Source organism: Tupaia chinensis, unplaced genomic scaffold (genome assembly GCF_000334495.1).
Source record: "Tupaia chinensis unplaced genomic scaffold, TupChi_1.0 Scaffold000332_1, whole genome shotgun sequence".
Taxonomy (NCBI): domain Eukaryota; kingdom Metazoa; phylum Chordata; class Mammalia; order Scandentia; family Tupaiidae; genus Tupaia; species Tupaia belangeri.
In genome coordinates this window covers 1-12,095 of record NW_006159826.1, presented here as the reverse complement: position 1 = coordinate 12,095, position 12,095 = coordinate 1, and the positions used below count along the sequence as shown (strand labels likewise).

General features: G+C 55.0%; 1 protein-coding gene across 1 annotated transcript in view; it reads right to left on the bottom strand.

Annotated features, from left to right (window-relative positions):
- KIF1A (kinesin family member 1A) overlaps nucleotides 1-8,951 on the bottom strand; it is a 129,046-nt gene extending 120,095 nt beyond the window's left edge. Inside the window, 1 exon segment of the mRNA XM_006151913.3 lies at nucleotides 8,852-8,951. The gene's annotated coding sequence lies outside the window, so the exon portion shown is untranslated.
- Nucleotides 8,952-12,095: the final 3,144 nt, after the last annotated feature.

Sequence of the window (12,095 nt, the reverse complement as noted above, 5' to 3'; positions counted from 1 at the left end):
TTCTGGAAGACACCTGCTTTCCCTTCCGCTGCTCCCTCCCCCATTGCCCTAGGAGAATAAACGGGGAACTCGGAGTCCACGGTCTCCATCAGAGACGTCTGGTCCACCGGGTCCCCGCTTTTCTCCACGTGTGTGTCTCTGTCCGTGTGATTGTCCTTTCCAAAATACGCTGTCGCTGCCATTCTGGGGGGGTGGTGCTTGCCTAGTAAGTGTCGGCAAGAAACTACTTAAGAAAACGGAAAGGAAATTCTAGAATTGAAAGACACAGTAATAGGTCATGAACTCAAGATTAGACAGAGCTGAAGACAGTGTTAACAGACAGGCGACAGAAAATGCAGACAGAAGACTGGCCCCGCCCCGCGGGGAGGAGTCCAGGCCTCACGTGGCCACTGGGTGGGTGTGCATGGCATGTCCTGAACCCCAAGTGGGTGAGAAATGTGCTGTGGCCGCACCCCTCGGGGAGCTTTCTCCCCCCACCCCCTTGGGTGCACATCCTCTGCCAATGAAAAAAGATTAAAGGCAGGCGTGGGGGGCGCACTGCAACACCATGACAAGGGCACGGGAGGACGGCATGCCCAAAGCACGGCACGCACCACGCCAGGGGGAACCCAACGTAACCTTGGATGTGGGTGGCTGACACGCCACCACAGGCTCATGGCATTTAACGAGCGCCCGCTCTGGGTGCTGGCAGCTGGAAAGAGGGGCACTGGGGGGGGCACACGTGGACCCTGGACCTCAGGCTCACTGTTGCTCATTTTTTGCTATGAACCTAAATCCACTCCAGAAAAGTACTAAAAAGTATTAAAAACACAAAAGGGGGCCAGCAAACAGCCTAGCGGTTACGTCACTGCTGGACTGTCACATGGCGGACTGCAGTTCAAGTCCCAGACACGGTGGCTTCACAATCACACGGTGCGCGTGCGTGAGTACGTCCAAGATCCCGGGAGGAGAGTGGAGGGGGACTGGGCATCACCACCCCCTGGGGCAATTTCTCACTTTCCTGCCCCAGCCCCTCAGCGAGGCCATGCACCCTAAGGCAAAAACTTCTTAAAAAAAAAAAAAGAAAAGAAATGAGAGGCCGGCATGTGGTGTGGGAGTGAAGGTGCTGGAGCCCTACGTGGCTGACCACGGTGCGAGTCCTGCACCCACAGGCTCAAACATCACTCCAGGTATGCGTGCGTGCCCCAGACCGCAGGGCAGAACGGAGCAGGGGTGGCAGCGTGGCCAGACTCCTGGGCGATTTCTCGCCCTCATGTCTCTGGGGTACAGACGCCCATGGCAATCACCTAGAAAGGGGGGAGGGTATGGGCCAGGCCAGGATATTGCCCACAGGGGGGGAGCCACTCGGTGCTGAGAAGCCGCCGGCCTGCGGTGTTCGGTGACCGCGCGTGAACGGGCCACGTGGAGGAGAAACTGCCACAAACAGAACCACCGGTGCTTGTGGCCCAGAGCCTGGGCGCGGTGCAGAAGGGCAGGGGCCCACCTGAGGCAGAGCCTAAGGGGCCTCTCGGGGCGCCAGAGCAACGTCAAAGGGGCAGGCACAGACCGAGGGCTGACTCCTCACCCAGCAAGGTGGGCGCCAAGGACCAGCTGCGGGGTCGCCACGGAAGCACTCCTCTGTCAGGGCGCCGAGGACACAGCGCGACTGCGAGGCCGCCTCAAGGCAGAGAGCAATGCACGTGAGGCAGGGTCACAGAACGAAGCCACGGTGCCAGCACGGGCTCTGCCTGTCCGGCCCACGTGGGCTGGTCCTGGTGCTCGTCCAGAGAGCTCCCTGGACACGCCTGGCACACGGGCCGGCTGAGTGCCAGCCACGGTGAGGGCCTGTCGAACCCTCCATGGCTCTTCTCTCACTTACGGAAGAAAAGTAAACGAAACTTTTAAGGAACAAAGATAGGAAAAACATCAAGTACGTTTTATTAACCCCAAAGTAAGCCACACAAGTAAAAGAATGCAAAAGTGAGGCCATGCAGTGACGCGCCACAGCTGCAGACAAGTCAGAGCCCCCGGAGCCCGGGACGGCAGGGTGGAGCCCCCAGAGCCCCCTGGAGCCCGGGACTTCAGGGTGGAGCCCCCAGAGGCCCCCGGAGCCCGGGACGACAGGGCGGGGCCCCCAGTGCCCTCTGTTGCCCAGGCCTCACTATGCAGGCACGGAGGCTTGGCTAGGAGGGTGCCACCTTTGGTCTGCTTGTCTTGCCCACTGCCACGAAGGGAAACGGTTTCCTTTTCCTAGTTCACTGTCGGGTGTGTGCACTCACCAGAAACAGACAGAGGGACGGTGAGAAGTCACCCCCAGGGGATGGCCACACCGCATTCCCTTCCCTTTCATTCTCTTCTCCAGACTCGGGGCACGCACACACATGCGCCAAACATGTTTTCAAGCTACTCGGGCTGGGGCTCGACAAGGCAGTCAGCCAGGTGGGATCCGGCCACCTTAGCCTCCATGCCACATGCCAGCGTTTCACACACGTCCTCTTAAAGAGCGCACAGAGGACCTGGGCCTTGAGGATCACAACAGGCACGTTAAGTTGCGTGCCCCAAATCCTAGGAGGAAAATGGAGGAGAAGGGATTGCAGTGTGGCCATCCCCCAGGCGTGACTTCTCACTTTCCTTCTCTCTGTTTCTCTCCTGCAAACACGTGTACCCTATGGGGGGTACACATAGAACATTTACTAAAACTTGCCATATGATGGGGGGGCAGAGAGGGTGTGCGTTTGCCAGAGAGAGACAGGGACAGAGAGGAAGGGAGAGAGGAAGGCAGGGAGATGGCCACACCACAAGCCCTCCTCCACTCTGCTCCTGGGATTTTGGACTCACGAGCTCACACGCTCGCTGGGCCTCTCCAGCCACTCGGTCCACGACTTGGACTGTGGTCAGTCACATGGGATCCAGCGCCTCAGCCACTGTGCCCCCTGCTCACCCTGCCAATACAGTTATAAAGCAAGCTTCAACGAATTTCAATATTAAATTAAAATTATAAGTGTATGTTTCCTGACCACAGTAGAATCAAGCTGACTAGCAAGACTCTCAAAAAAAAAAAAAAAAAAAAACCCACAAAAACAAAAAACACCTACAAAACCCGCTAACTGTGCAGCCATGTAGCACAGTGGAGAAGCCCCTGCATTGGGAACCGGATCCCACATGGCCGACTGCAGTTCAAAACCCAGTCCTGGTGGCTTGAAAAACAGACCAGGCACATGTGTGTGCCCAACATCCTGACCACGCTCCGTGGGTGGGAGCTTGTTTTTTCTCTCTCTCTCTGGTAAGCGTGCACACCCTCAACCAATAAAACGGAAAAAAATCTCCAACTGCTTAGACATTAAGCAATGTAATTCAAAATAACCCGTGAGTCAAAGAAGACTGTCACGCTGGATATTAGAAAACATTCTGAGCAGAGAGATAAAGACCGCAGGAAGCTGCAAACGCGGGACTCGCAGGAGAGGAGCCTTGGCAGTGTGGGTGGGGAGTGCGTCCTCACATCTGCCTGGGTGACCTTCAAGGAGCCCTGAAGGCTTGCCTCGGGCAGGGCCCGGCAGGCTCTCCTCCGAGCATGGCTGCTGGGCTTTCTCTCCCTCCTTCCATCCCAGGGCTGGCCTTCCTCTAGCCCACTGCTGCTCTGGGCATTTCAGGAGGGTGAGCTGATAAATGGGTAGGTCTCGTTAGCATGCCACTGGACGAGGACCTGAGGACCCAAGGACCCGGAGAAAGGCAGACAAAGGGTCGTGCACAGCTGTTTGTCCAGAGTGAGCAGCGCCCTTCACCCTCCGGCTGTCAGAGCTGAATTTAAATCCAGCAAGAGAGTTAAATCAGGGATGGGGCAAAACTCGCTGACTTCCTTTCTTTATGTTTACTTACATTATTCACGAGGGCGACCACCTTTGTGCAAAAGAGCGAGACCAAGAGGGACACACCCCTGGCGCCTTGTCACCCCACGATGCCCTTTGGCCCCCACTCACCAAGGTCTTGGGCACTCACACACAGCCAGGAGGGTTTCAGGCCAACCCGGGGGCCCAGACCCGCAGACAGCCATGTGGTTTCCAGCACTGCGGCCCGGCTCCTACCCACTGCGCCACCGGGTGGGGTGGAAATGGCCTATTTTCTAAATAAATTGTTTATATTCTTTGTTCTTAAACTTAAAAACGTTTATTTCTAAAGTTATGTCCAAATGGCTCATGTCGAATAAATAAAAGACTTCATCCTAAACACTGTGTATTCAAATGAATACTTCCCAGCAGAGAAAAAAAGAATAAGCAGAGATTCTACTTCCAGCGATGCGGAGGGCGAAGCACCTCTCGCTAGACCGTGCCCGGCAATCGAGGTAAATGACAGACGTCAGAGGCCGGCCGGCAGCGTGGTGGCTAGGGCGCTGGACTCCCGCACGGCCCACGGCAGTCTCAGTCTCAGACCTGGTGACTGCCTTCTCACGTTCCCTCACTCTCTGGTCAAATTAAACATTAATATCAAGTAAAATCATTCTTTTTAAAAAAATGGTAAATGTCAGAAGAAAATAAGAGGCGTCTTTAGAGAGGAGGAGAAGCTGGGACGACAGCGACAAGCCAGCACAAAACGGCAGGCATATGCTCGCCTGGGACCCAGAAAGGTGGGTCTCACCTGCACGGTTTACACGGTCGTCATTCTGGCTGGCTGGGGGACAAGAGGCCTCAAACGTGCAGCTGGGACTGGGGACGCTCGCTGCCCCTTCCACGCCGAAACCCTGTGAGGCAGAGGCTGGACCACAGCCACCTGCTGAGGGATGCGCTTCAGTCTGATGGCGCGCAGGCCTGCGGGCCTGAGGCCACAGGCGGACACCCACGTGAACACCTCACGGCCACTGACACCCAGATGGAGGAATTAGCTGGGAGCAGTGTGGGGGTGTCCCCAGATTCTCATGGATGAAGACTTATCAGATGTGAGCTCACAGTAACACACTGCTAAGTGTACGAGGAGCAATTCACCACGAGCGAGTCTGGGAGGGCAGGCGGGAGGGTTAGAGAAGAAAACAAGGAAAAGAAGGAAGAGAGGGAGAAAGGAGGGGGGCAAAGCATGGCCGGGTCTTCACGGACCTCAGACGTCGAAAGTGCCAGATGTAGAGCATCAAATAAGCTTATTTAATGTGTATAGAAATAATCAGTCGTGGAAGTCATGGGTGAGATGTGGAAAAGAACCATACAGAATTTTAGAAACAAAAATGTAATTACATCTTCAAACTTAGCAGACATGTTGATCTATAAATTAAAAAGAGTTGAACATAGAATTACTGAACTGGAAAATATTCAGAACAAAATTACCCCAAATGGTCTGAGAAGGACAAAAGGATAAAAACCCCAAAACATGACTAAGACACGTGATATGAGCTCACGCAGAGATTTTAACACACTCTCAGTACATGGTGGGTAAAGCAGACATACAGCCAACGAGAATAAAGACGGATGGGCAGCACGATAACCGTGAACTGAGGCAGACACAAACTCTCCCTCCACGAAATGAGACAGGCTCCTTCAGAGACGTCCGGAGCACTAACAACGCTTCACCACGGGCAACTCCTGGTAATTTTCAAAAGCTGTGGCAAGTGAATCACGCAATGTGATCACAAGATTAAAAAGTAACAAAATATGGGGGCCAGCAGATGGCATGGACGTTAAGGCACTGGATTCCCACTTGGCTGACCATGGTTCGAGTCTCAGACCTGGTAGCTTGAAAATCACGCCAGATCCATGTGTGTGCATGCTCAAAATCCCAAGAGGAGAATGGAGGAGAAGGGACTATAGCATGGCCTAACCCTAACCCCACAGGAGGTGACTTCTCACTCTCCTCCTGTCTCTCTCCAGTGAGGGCACATACCCTATAGAAATAAACTCTAAACTAATATGCCAAAGGAAAAACACACAATGAAATATAAAAAACCTGAGTAAATGATAATGAAAATCTATAAGCAAAACATATGGAGCTTCTACTTCCAGGCACGATAAGCGCTCCAGTCCTGATTAACCTCTCGCTGTACAAGACGGCTGCGAACTGGCCAGAACAGATGAAATAACTGTTCTCAGACGATGTACAGCAGGCGGCGCAGGGCCCTGATTCCTGACAGGAGAGCGCGTACTGGACAGCCCCGTGACCGCGCCGCACCTGTCTCGTGGCAATTTACAGATCTTGGGCTCAGGAGGCAGGACCCACCGGCAAGCTGTGATGAGCGGAAGACATGAGGGCCAGATCTGAGTTAAGATGGCTGGGGGTGACAGGTCAGAGTTCTAGAGGAGCTGCTCAGGAGAGACCAGCAGTTAGTGCAATGGCCATGTCACTGAACTCCCATGTAGTTGACCGCGTTTCAAGTCCTGGACCTGGTGGCTTAAACTCACGCAGGGTGTGTGTGTGTGTGTGTGTGTGTGTGTGTGTGTGCGTGCGTGCCCAGGATCCTGAGAGGAGCACAGAGGAGAAGAGATCGCGGGGTGGCGATCCCGCCGGGGGAGTGATTTCTCGCTTTCTGTCTCTCTGTCTCTCTCTGTCTCTCTCGCGAGAGCACGCACCCTATAGCAAAAACCTCTCAAAAAAAAAAAAAAAAGAAAAGAAAAGAAAAAGAAAAAAGGAGAGCTCCAGAAATTGGCCCGTGGGTACCCTTAAGTTGTTGTTGTAAGCGAACTACTCCCAGAGTTCACACAAAGTAAGGAGACGTCTGCGATCCAGACAGAATGGAGCGTCCTCCCGACCCCACCCGAAGTCCAGGGAGATGCCAGGGAGTCATGCCTTAGTCGCAGGACTAACCTATCCCGGCAGAAGTTCTGCTCCTACTCTAGAAAGGATAACCGGCCCTTGGCTGACTGAACTGGTCCTTGAGTAAGTTAAATGCCTGCCCCAAGGCCCAGCATATGCTCCAAAAGAGGAAAATACAACCCAGATTGTCTCCACTAAAATTAGGTCTAGCATCCAGTCAGAAATTACTAGACATGCCAAGGATAAGGAAATATGACTCCGAACCAGGAGAAAATTAGTCAGCAGAAACACGAATCTTCCTACAGTCATTCAAGAGGTTAATTCAACAGCTCTAAACTCTAACCACAAGACGGGACATCAGACACTTTGTTTTAAGCTTATTGCCATAGGGAGTGTGCATTCACTAGAGAGAAACAGACAAGTGGGAAATCATGCCCCAGGGGCTGCTATACAGCAATCCCTTCTCCACGTTCCTCTCAGAATTTTGGGCGCACACGGACCGGTGTGATTTTCAAGCCGTTGGATCCAGCAATATTAGAATAAAAGAAAACATTTAAAGCCACGTAACAGTTATCTACTAAACATGCAGCTCAGTATGTGTTTCTTCCGTTACAACTCCCAGGAGCAGTCCCTTTAAATCCAAGAGTCCAGAGTTCTGCTGTCCCCGTTCCCAGTCTGCACTGTAGCCAAAACTGAACAAACGCCAGGGCGCACCGTGCGGCCTGGAAAGGGGACCTGAACCGCACCGCGCAGACTAGCCGCCAGGACCATTGAATCGACAGGTTCCGGGGTCAGAAGGGTGGCCTCTCCAGGGGCGCCAGAGACCAAGACTCAACACGTCTGTCTGTCTGTCTGTCTGTCTTTCTTTCTTTCTTTCTTTTTTTTGGAGAGGTTTTTGCTATAGGGCGCGTGCGCTCACCAGACAGAGAGAGAGAGACAGAGAGATAGAAAGAGAGAAATCACCCCCCAGGGGGGATAGCCACGCCACAATCCCTTCTCCTCCATTCTCCTCTCGGGATCTTGGGCACGCACACACACACACCCGGCGTGAGTTTTAAGCCACTGGGTCTGGGACATGAACTGCGGTCGACTACGTGGGAGTCCAGCAACATAGCCATTACGCTAACTGCTGGTCCCTGAGAGAGATATTTTTGCTACAGGGCGTGTGTGCTCACCAGAGAGAGAGACAGAGAGACAGAAAGTCAGAAATCACCCCTGGGGACATGGCCACGCTGCAATCCCTTCTCCATTCTCTTCTCGGGATCTTGGGCATGCAGGCACAAACACCCGGCGTGAGTTTTAAGCCACCGGGTCTGAGACTCGAACCGCGGTCTACTACGTGGGAATCTAGTGACATAACCATTACACTATCTGCTGGTCCCAAGATTCAGCAAGTCTTACGGCATCCCTTGAAGTAAGGACCCCAACTACAAAGCACCGAAGAATGTGGGTAACGGCATGAAGGACATAAAAACTTTTATGGAGAACATTTCAAAGTTTTACCAAAAACATTACAGAAAATCTAAACAAACGAATCTGTTCATGGAAAAGGAATCTCAGTGTCCTAAAAATGTTGACTCCCACCTAAATTAACTCAAAATTTCAATGCAATTTCCAATGTTTCCTTTGAGAAATGTCTCTCTAGAATGCGTAGGGACAGTAAGGTGCTCAGAACACTGCTGGTGCGGCAGGAGGGACGTGAGGTCACAGGGCAGCGTCCCCTCCGAGTCTTTCCACCCACTGCAGAGCTCCGGTACTAAGGTAGGGACAGGACAGAGGTGGCACTGTGGCTGGGGCGCTAGACTCCCACATGGTCACCCGCAGTTCGCGTCCCAGACCTGGCGGCTTGCTTTCTCTATGACTCTCTTCAGTGAGCACATGTGCCCTAGAGCAATTTTTAAAAATGTAATAATAAAATAAATAATAAAATTAATAATTTTTAAAAAGACAGGGAGGGCCGGCAAGTGGGGTGGTTAGGGGCACTGGACTCCCACATGGCCGACCACAGTTTGAGTCCCAGACCTGGCGGCTCACTTTCTCACTTTCTCTCTCTCTTACTCTGTCCCTCTCTGGTCAAATTAAAATAATAAAATGTAAAATAATTAAAAAAAAAAAAAAAGAGACAGGGATAGACACAGGGTACCTCGAGGCAGGCCTGCGGTCCCTGCTGAAGGCAGTGTCACGGGCGGAAGGCGGGGAAGGGCGGCCCCACAGGGCGGCACAGCCAGGTCCCCGGAGCGGCCGTCGGAAGTCACGGCACCTTTCTGACAGAACAGAAAACGACGTCGGCTTTCTGGAGGGCCCCATATACCAAAATAAAACAGACTAAAGGCCTACAGAACAAAATACGTCTTGGAAGAAAGTAAAAATGAGCGACCTCTTCACGCCAAGGATTGCTCAATCCATGAGAAGCCCCCAGAGGGAAAGCTGGGCACCAGAGGCCGGCCCAGACGTGGCGAGCACCGCATCCGCCTGGGTTAGGCACTGTGACACACAGACCCAGCGAAGGACTCGAACACAGAACAGACAAGATAAAACAGACGTAAGGAAGGCGGGCAAAGAACCGTGGACAGGCCCCCCACGCCAAGGCCAGCCCGAGCTGTTGGGGTCTGACCTCTGCCCACTGGAAAGCCTGGAGGGGCGAGGGGCACGCGTGGGCACCCGGGTGCGGACTGGCGGCACTGGGACATGACAGGCCACGTGGATGATGCTGCTGACCACGCGGCCTACAGCCACCCACCGAGGAAAAGACCGAGTTGCGAGCTTTCAGCCACCGAGGGAGCGATGCGGGACGAACTGTGGGGTACCGACGGTGGCCAGAGCCATGGGGGTGAGCAGAGTGTGAGTGTCTGGAGCATCTCACAGCCCCTGCACGGACGGCGGGCAGCCAGCGCCCAGTGGGCACACGCGGCCACACTACGGAAACTCAGCATTGTGCCTGAGGAGGGCTGGGGTCCAACCCATAGCGCATCAGCGGCCGCAATGTGGAGGATGCTTCCTGACCGCTACGACCCATCTATAAGTGGGGTCATGACAGCCCTCCTTCACAGGCGTGTGGATCCAGAGCCGCCCCAAGGATGGGTACTGTCAGTGGTGGCTCGAGATCGTCCACAGGTCACACCAGACCCTACGAAGTCGGGGCTGCCTTCAGGAAGGCTTGCTGGGAATCGGGGGGCACCAGGTGAAGTGCCACAGAGGGGCTCCTGGGCTGGAGGGGCAGGACAAGCAGCACCTAGGGCACCCTAGGTCCATGCGGCCTGGAGACTGCAGACACGGGCCGGGGCTGTGAGAAGAGGGGCAGGGCAGGGGTGGAGGAGAGGCGTGGGGTGGCGGTGTGCTGGGCCTGGGGTATGGGCTGTGGGAGAGGCCTGGGGCCCGTACTCGGGGTGCGCACTGACCACCTGGGCTGCCAGCGATCACTGTGGACACGACGGGGCTGCACAGGGGCCCACCTGGGTGTCCTCAGGACCCTCCGAGCCCCTCCGCACCTGCATCGGCAAGCAGGGCTGGGGTGACGGCTGGTGCAGCTGTGACAGTGCCATGGCCGGGCCCCTTCCCCTGCTCCTGCCCACACACCGCCCTGGCTGGTTCTCTCGGAGAACTGAAAAAGCCCAAGCAGGCTCTCCCTGGGGCCAGACAGGACTACATGGGCCTGGGGCCCGCAGGTGGCACAGCGGTTAAGGCACCGGACTTCCACATGGTCAACCAAGGCTTGAGTTTCAGACCCGGTAACTTGAAGCTCATGCCAGGTGCATGAGTGTGCATGCCCAAAATCCTGAAAGAAGGGATGGAGACATGGCCATACCCCCTCTGGGTGACCTCTCTTTCTCTCTCTGTCTGTGTCTCTAACAAGTGCAATGCCCTGTAGCAAAAATCTCATTTAAAAAAATGACACGGGGCAGGGATCAGCCCAGCCACCCCCAGGGTGAGGAAGGACACAGATGGACACACTCCGAGCACACGACACAGGCAGGGCACACCAGAGACCAGCCCCAAGGCAGCTGCCTTCCTGGGGAGTGGGGAGGGCGGGGCGCTCGGTGGCAGTGGGGCGAGGAGCGAGGCTGCAGGGACCCCTGGCGGGCAGAGACCCCAGGTGCAGCTGGAGGCTTTTCTCCACAGAGGCAGCCCGAGACGAGCAGGCACAGGGACCCCACACTCCAGAACCAGGACTAGGCAGCCTGAGCTGCCCCTAATCAAAGCTGAAGGGACCCACTCAGAGACCCACTGTGGTGGAGGGGAACAACCAGGGCAAAGCCATCCTCCAGCTTCGGGGCTCCCCGGCCCTCAGACGGCCCAGGAAGGGCTCCCACATACCCGAAGAGAGAGGCACTTCCACAAAGACCAGAATGAACCAGTAGCAAACGGGCCCGTGGGAGACGGGCAAACCGAGCCAGGAGCAAAACGGGTGTGAGCCGGACTCCATCGGCACCGCGTAGGAGCACACTGAGCTCTCGGTGTCCACGCCTGCACCTGTGCCCATGCCAGGAGGGCCCCTGGCAGGGGCTGGAGCGCCGGCAGAGTCTGGAGTCAATCCCCTGCAGCTACAAGGGACGGTCCTCCACGCTCAGACGCTATGACGCAGGGATAGTAAGAGACGAGGAAGATGGAGCTGTTTGAGCTGAAAATGTGAGATAAGTATGAAATCTCAAAAAGAACTAGAAAGTAAGTAAAAAAAAAGAAGAAAAAAAAAAGTCCAGAAAAGGGAACGCAAATAAGGAGACATTTCTTTCTACAAAAGAAATGGCAGCAGCAGAAGTACCCGAGGAAGAAGCGAGCGGGAGAATAAGAAGGAGGTGAACGAGGACAAGCTCAGTTCAGTTTCTAAGAACCCACTGAGCACTCTTAGACCAAGTGGCGAGAACGCCGTGGGAAGGAGGCTCCTGAGACCCCAGAGAGGAATGCTGCGGACAAGGGCTCTCACAAGCCCCAGGTGCGGACAGCGCTGATGGCATCAGGGCCCGAGTTCCAAGGCAGAGACTACTGACCACCACGTGGCCACCCAGGGAGGACAGAGCAAAGGCACCTTTCCGGGAGTCACTCAAGGATGTGCTCCAGCGAAACAAGACAGAAGCCAGCAACAAGCAGATCTAGGCTCTGAGCACGGAGACTGCGACCAGGGTGGGGTGAGCAGCCGCAGACGTGGAAAGTGGCAGGTTACAGGGTTCTGAGCCACCAGCCAGCCAGCGGAGGGCGGAGGGCGGAGGGAGGCGGCTTCCCAGAGAAGATGCCAGGTGAGTGGCCTTGGCAGAGCTAGGAAAGGGGCGCACAAAAGCCCACTGGGTCCGGGGAAAAGATAACAGGGACCCAGGGTCACACAACGTAGATGCCAGCACCGTCCCCGAGGACCACGTTGCATCACCGCAGGACTGCTGGACAGGGTGCCTAGC